The 7,500-nt window shown below is 40.0% G+C and overlaps 2 protein-coding genes across 3 annotated transcripts in view; both read left to right on the plus strand.

The window, feature by feature from the left end:
• diras1b (DIRAS family GTPase 1b) overlaps nucleotides 1-4,193 on the plus strand; it is a 17,221-nt gene extending 13,028 nt beyond the window's left edge. Inside the window, exon 3 of the mRNA XM_089004628.1 lies at nucleotides 1-4,193. This exon is cut by the window's left edge and continues 1,634 nt beyond it. The gene's annotated coding sequence lies outside the window, so the exon portion shown is untranslated.
• A 2,082-nt stretch (nucleotides 4,194-6,275) lies between these two features.
• gng7 (guanine nucleotide binding protein (G protein), gamma 7) overlaps nucleotides 6,276-7,500 on the plus strand; it is a 6,129-nt gene continuing 4,904 nt past the window's right edge. The window contains exons 1-2 of one of the 2 annotated variants that reach the window (XM_089003646.1): nucleotides 6,276-6,533; nucleotides 6,672-6,815. The gene's annotated coding sequence lies outside the window, so the exon portion shown is untranslated. The remainder of the gene's footprint in view (nucleotides 6,534-6,671; nucleotides 6,816-7,500) is intronic. The other variant, XM_089003647.1, reaches the window with a different exon arrangement.

Here is a 7,500-nt window from a genome sequence, read left to right on the forward strand (position 1 = left end):
TAAATTACATTAAAATAAATTACAAAGAAATAAAAATTCGATTAAATTAAATTACATTAAATTACCGAATCAAAAAAAGAAATAAAAACTAAAAATTAAATTAAATTACCAAAAGGCTGCATCAAAAAAGAAATAAAAACTAAAAATTAAATTAAATTACCAAAAGGCCACATTAAAAAAGAAATAAACATTTATGTACAATTAAATACAATTATATTACCAAATGGCTGCATCAAAAAATAAATACAAATGAAATTAAATTCAATTACTAAATGGCTGCATAAAAAAATACATAAAAAAGAAATGCAATGAAATTAAATTACCAAAATTATCATGTATCACCAAAAAAGAGGCAGAAAATGGCGACCAAGTTCCGTGTGAGAAATTAATCAGCCCGTTTCCACAGGCTGATAAATTCCTTACATGGAGCTTGGACGCCCTTTTCTGGCTATTTTGGGTGCGACATGACGTTTTTAGACTGAACAAGTACAGCAAAATATATTGATGTGATGAAAGGACTACTACAATGTGTCCTTTTTTCGGGCAGGGACGTTCCTTCAGTGACGTGACGCGAGGACCAACTCAAAAACAAGACTTCCTGAATATTCAGCGCGAGTCTTAAAAGGTAAAATATAGCAGCTATATGCGGTGGAATCTTTGTAAAATACGCTCAGTAGAAATCATTTGAAGCCATTTTACAAATTATGGACACAACTTGTCCGGAGACGTCGGTTGTCCTTTAAAGGGGTTTTTGCTTTTGTTTTGACCATATCACCTCATGACCCACTGATGCATTCCATTATCCACTCCACACACTCCCACCTTGCACTTTATGATACGAACACACATTTGCATACATTGTACACATCATCCTTTTTTCCCCCTCCACACAGAAAGCACAATACCTTTTGAACTATTTCTATTTTTTATTTTTTTGTTTATTTTCATATATATATATATATATATATATACACAAACACACTAGATAGATCTATACTAGTTACTAGTTAATCAAAAAAAACAGTTAGGTACGAAGGATGCTTATAATAATAATACATTTGCCTGTATGACACCCCTCCGCCCCCAAATATTCACTTCTATTTACACACTAATACCAAAAATAAAAACCACACCACAAATTAAAAAAGATATATTTGGTCATATTTAATGAGACGACATTTAACAGTAAGCTATTTGACGGAACCCTTTTAAGAGTAATCTCTAGTCATTAAAAAAAAAATGTCTTCGTGTTGGAAAAGAAAAATATTGACCCTGATTCGCAAAGCGCTTTACAAAACATGTAACATAGAATATCAGGCCAACATAATATAAAAAATAATAATAATAAAAAAATCGGCTCAAAGCTCAAAAGACGTGCATAGTTACAACAGGGGAGCCATCTTGCGTTGCCACTGTCTCTATGACCTTATTTATTTATTCATGTATTTATTGAATTTTTTTTTTAATAATAATAATAATCCATTTCATTTATAAGCGCCTTTCAAAACTCTCAAGGTCACTTTACAGTCACAGGATTAAGTTTTTCTGTGGGTGAGCAGCGGCAGCCACATGCGCCACTCAACCCCGGAGGCAACTCAAATAGAGAGAAAATTAGCTAACTAGCTAACAGATAGCCAGGTAGCCAGCTAGATAGATAAATAGATAGCTAGCTAGCTCCATAGCCAGATAGCTAGCTAGCTATATAGCCAGATAGCTAGCTAGATAGCCAGATATCCAGCTAGCTAGCTAGATAGCCAGATAGCTAGCTAGATAGATAGACAGCTGGATCGCTAGATAAATAAAAAACATGATGGCAACTTTGTGATTTTTCATGTTGGAGTAGATGAGCTGAGAGTCAGTTCGGCATTGTTCAACAAGACACTCAAAACTACTTACGATATGTGTTTTGTGATAAAATCCCTGTGTGTAGTAATGAGAGCCATTAAAAAAAAATAAACGTCACTATTTACAACGAGCCTCAGAATACAGTATCTCAGTTTAGTGAGTCATCATTTACAAATGCTAGCGTTATGTTTAGCACCAAAATGTTTTTCCCCAGTGGCCTTTTTAAATATGGACACAGAAAATAATGTGAAAATGCCACGGAGATATCAATGTATTCAAGTGAGCTGCGCTTACCAAGTGGCAACCCAAGATGGCTGCCGGATGGGCTAGCTTGACCATAATGAAGCCCCACAAAACATTTTGTCAGTCCACACTCAGTCCTCGAAGTGCGACGTCCCGCCCATTTTCCATCTCTTCTTGCTGAAACACCTGATCCCAATGATTAGCATTAGCATCGAGTATTATAGCATCAGGGAGCGATGGGAAAACGAGCAGGACATCCTTTGTCACCAGAGTTTGGAAACCCCACCCCCGGAGGTCGGAGGTGACTTGTATTGCCAACCCAATGTGAATTTGTAACTAACTACGCTAACGACGCTATGAATGTACCTGTTAGCTAGCAACTGTGCTATATGCGCTTTTCTTTCTGGCTCGCTAACGCACCAGATTGTCGTCTCACGCCGGTTGTTTTGCTGACGTGTTTGTTATTATGCGGGTGGGAGGCATAGCGAGGGAGCTATGAATAGAGAAGGGGTGTGAAAATACGAACGGGAGGCCTCGCTTATTTTTCTGCGCGTAAAGGCTTGACGCACGCAGGTGTTATGTGAAAACAAAATGGCGGGTCACCAAGTAGTTGGTGAAATCATAGCGCTCTAAATCTGTTTCAAATACGCAGCTACTTTTGTCCTTTGGCGGCACACTCAGCGTGCGCCATAGTTACGTATTCGATGCTATCGGCGGCGTGAGTCACCGACACACCTACACACACACACACACACACACATTCCTGTTTCAATGGTTTTGTGAGGTACGGATAACTCCATATAAGGAGTGAGGACCACCGTTGCTAACAAGTTTAGAGAAGAACTAGTGTTATATTTGAACACTAAACGTCACCTCATTTCCCACTTCAACTTCTTTAAAAACAAAGACATAAAAAGTGTACTTGAAACTGAAATAACAGCAGGAGTGAGGTTTCTGAATGTGTACATTCAAAGTCCTCACCCCTGTAGTAAATTTGGTTAAAATATCGTTTTACTTTTTGTGGTATGAAATTTTTCCTCTCATTAACCACGCACACACACACACATAAACACACACAGTGAGTAAAAAGTGTGTGTATCCAAGTGAAATGAAAATACACACCAAAAAAATCATTTTGGGTGAATTGTGAGGACCTTTCTGAAACTTTAACAGATGCATATATAGACCCACGAGAAGCCTTTAGAATGAAAAACTAAAAAAATGACCTCACTACATATGGTCTAAAATGTTAGTGGTCCTCACAAGACTAGTCATACAAACGCACACATGGCGCAATCAGTAACCTCATTCATTTCAATGTTCCTCACAAGAGTCTTTGCTTTTGCGTATGTCTTTATTTTTTTCATGAATTGACATGTAGGTTGCACTGCTCACAGGTCCTTGTAGATAAATGTAAATAAATTGTGTGCCGACGAAGGCAAAGGGTTAAAATATTAAAAAGCGCAACCGGGACGTTTGTACGGGAGCCTGGAGAAGTGGGAGGATCGAGGGCGGAAAAACGGTTGGAATCGGTGACAAATGGTACAAATTGTCTTTTTTTTTCCTATTAGAGCGGTCACTGGTTGCCATGGTGACAAATCGCCAAAAATGGGGGGATACCGCGAGCCGTCGATTGGATGTATGGAAACGGTTTTGGTTTTTTTTCCGTCTTTTCGGCGCTCCTCCAGGCTCTTCAATCCCGCATGCTCCCTCATTTTTGGTGTTCCTGCCAGCATGAGAACAAGGACACAAACTGTGAATCATCTTTTGTCTTTTTTTTTTCTTCCTCTAAACAGATAAAATAAAACAAAACAAAATGTTTTTACGAATGATTTCTTTTGGCACTTCCAATTTTTTTTATTTTATTTTTTTGTATTATTGCCTTTTTTTCCCGCCCCTCCAAACAAAGTTAAGTGAACTCATTCTGGTGTACAGATATTTATTCTAGCAATAGTCTTCCTATTAAGATATACTGTGCTGATGCATCCTCTGAATAACGGAAAAACAACATATACAGGATATAAATATATAAATATAGATGATGATATTGATGATAATAATCAAATCTGCAAAATGATTTTCCTAATAAAATTGTGTCAACTTGAGGCTGTGTCGCCTGTTTATTTATTTATTTATTGTGCATAATAATAATAATAATAATAATAAATTAAATTTCTAAGCGCCTTTCAAAACTCTCAAGGACACTTTACAGTCATGAGATTTTATTTTGTGCGGGTGAGCAGCGGCAGCCATTTGCGCCAGCTTTGACTCAACCCTCAAGTTATGAATGGAAGAGGAAATATATATATATATATATATATATATATATATATATATATATATATATATATATATATATATATATATATATATATATATATATATATATATATATATATATACTTTGAACGGATTAAGATTTTTTACATTGATTTTAATGGAAAGTGCTGTTTCGGTTTTTGAACAAATCGGTTTTCAAACAGGTTTCTGAAACGGATTATGGTAAAAAAAACGAGGTATCACTGTGTGTGTGTGTGTGTATATATATATATATATATATATATATATATATATATATATATATATATATATATATATATAAAAAACAGACAAAATATTTGTACTGTATATTATAGGAAAACAAATATGTACATATGTATTTAAAATGCTAAAGAATGAATGTTTTAAGGGGCGTCAAGCTGATATCATGCCTAACTTCACTTCCAATTTCCAACGCAAGCAATTTTATTTTTAAAATGAAGCAAAGAGGCTGTTTGTGTGTTCGAATTCTGACGTCATGGCATCTGGACGTGATCCATTTACGGTGCAAAGTGGACCCAGAATGATGAAGATGAAATGAGAACCAAAAACTGACGTTTGGGAAATCGAATCCATCACATCCGCAGATGGAAACCACCACGCCCTCCCACTCCGATGACGTCAAACCGAACCTGTCATCCGGATCAGAATTCACAGCCCACGCGTTTCATCCACGCGCCCCCCCCCCCCTCCCTCCCTCCCTCCCAACCCCCGGTTAGCCACCGTCGCGTTGTTGCCATGGAAACGGCATGACGTCGACCGCGGTTTTTTTTTTTTAACCTGACCCCCGCCGAGGACAGGTTGAGGGGCCGTTACCACGCGTCGATCGAGCGAGCACACCCCAGCCGCCATTCCTGAGCCTTCCTCCCACTTTCTGTCAACATGGCTGCCGGCTGAGCACCTCGTGGGGATGTCACGTTGAGGTTCGCTCAGCATCCGGCAGGAAGCTCACGCAGCACTCTTGTTTGTGCAGGGATCAAAGGAGCCCCCCACCCTCCATATCTGAGAACCTTTTTTTTTTTTTTTTTTTTTTGCAAAGGATGCCAATCACAAGTGGGATGAGTGCGCCCCCCTGTGACAGAACAGTAGACTGCAGGATAAATCCTGTGAAACGTTTCCTCTCTTCATTTTTTATTTATCTCGCCATCTAGCTGGCTGTAGTGTCTAGCTGGCTACCAAGCTGGCTGGCTACCGAGTTAGCTATCTATTTGCTATCTATTAGCTGTCTATCTAACTAGCTAGCTATTAGCTTTCTAGCTAGCTACCGAGCTGGCTACCTAGCTAGTTATCTATTTGCTGTCTACTCCTTTCTTTCCTTTCCTCTTCCTTTCATAACTTTGCTGCCGTGTTACTTCCGGGTAGAGTGACTTTGCTGCCGCTGCTCACCCGCACAAAAAAAAATCCAGTGATTGTAAAGTGTCTGAGAATTTCGAAAGGCGCTTAGAAATTAAATGTATTATTATAATTCATTTTTACAACAATTGGCTCAAAAGGACACACGACTTCTGTCAGCTTTTATCCACCCCACAAAGTTGATTAAAAAATACTAAATAAATTGGGAAACAAAAAATGGGCACAATCGTTCTTTTTGACCCGCAATCTTTTATTTTCTTTTTTTACCCGAACAGTTAGGACCTAAAGCCTGAAATTTGGGGTCAAAAAATGACCGCCTGCTCCTTGGCTCAATTTAAATCAACTTTACCTGAGAAAAGTCTCCATTGATTTATTTACCAAAACTGAATATAAAAAAAAAACGATTTCTGACAACAACCCTGAACGAGTTTTCCAAGACAAATGAATAAACGTGTCAAAACAAAATCGTATTTTCTTGAATCATTTCTGACAGGCACGCGACAGACACACCTGGGAGCAGTTTTTAATGATGGCCGCTCGCCTTAAAATGTCTTCCTGCCTTTTTTTACGTGCGTATGGAAAACGCTGATCTTCTGGCTCGAGGGATGGGACCCCGGTAGACAGACGCTAGGGGGAGCGAGGAGGCGGTGGAAGAAGAAGGGGGTCTGTGTGTGGTGGGCTCGAGGGAGGCGTTTGGCTCCTGGTCGACGGCAGGAGAGCTTGCTGACGAAACAGTCGACTGGCCCTTTAAATTACCAATAGCGCATTCCGAGGTGAGTTGGGCTACATTCATCGCTTCTTTTTATGATCACCGTTTCGATTGGCGGCATTTTCCCCACGCGCAACCTGACTTTCATACCGATTGCGCGACTCACACCCCGACATCCACTCCATCCCCCCGTCGCGAGCAGCGGAGGCGGACTCCTTCTGTGTCACGAAGCCGGATTTCCCTGCCCATCGCCGGCTTGGAGATACCGCTGCCACCGGGCTTGGACTCCGGCTGATTGGAAGATTATTATTATTCTTTTGCTTCCCTATCCGGACTGCTCACACAAGTAGGTCCATTTTGAAAAATATCATGAAGGCATGTGGCCATAGTGGATTTTATATGTCTGACTACACCCCCCGTTCACCCCCCCCTACGCACACATGTACACACACACACACACACACACACACACACACACACACACACACACACACACACACACACACACACACACACACACCTCATCTAAAATGAGTGACACCCATCAGGGCCTGTTGCAGGGACCCCCCTTCGGGACCCCCACTTCATGTGTGCGCGCGTGCGTTTCTGTGAACATTCGAAAAAGGGACACGCTGTTCCTTCCAGCAGTCCAAACCCCCGCATTGTGCTTTCTCGTGCATGCGTGTGCACCGTGCACGTCGGTTCCGAATCGGAGGTCCGTTTGGATCGATGCACGATTGATTGATGCATAGAGCGGCGTGCGCGTGCGCAGACGAGCCACGGTGGTTTATAAGCGTCAGCTTTTTTTCCCCTCCACAAATCATATTGGTTGTGTGGGTGCGCGTGCGTGTTGCTTGCACTCCCCAAACTCGACCAATTAATTCATGGTAGCACAAGAGAAAGTTTGCAGTTAATCAGCAGGCTGAGCACATTAATAATAATAATATAATAATATTAATTATGATGATGATGATGATAATGATAATAATAATAATTATTATTATAGTCAGCCATCCAATCAAATATTCATA

This window comes from Hippocampus bargibanti, linkage group LG09 (assembly GCF_051943395.1).
Source record: "Hippocampus bargibanti isolate YZ-2025 linkage group LG09, ASM5194339v1, whole genome shotgun sequence".
Classification (NCBI taxonomy): domain Eukaryota; kingdom Metazoa; phylum Chordata; class Actinopteri; order Syngnathiformes; family Syngnathidae; genus Hippocampus; species Hippocampus bargibanti.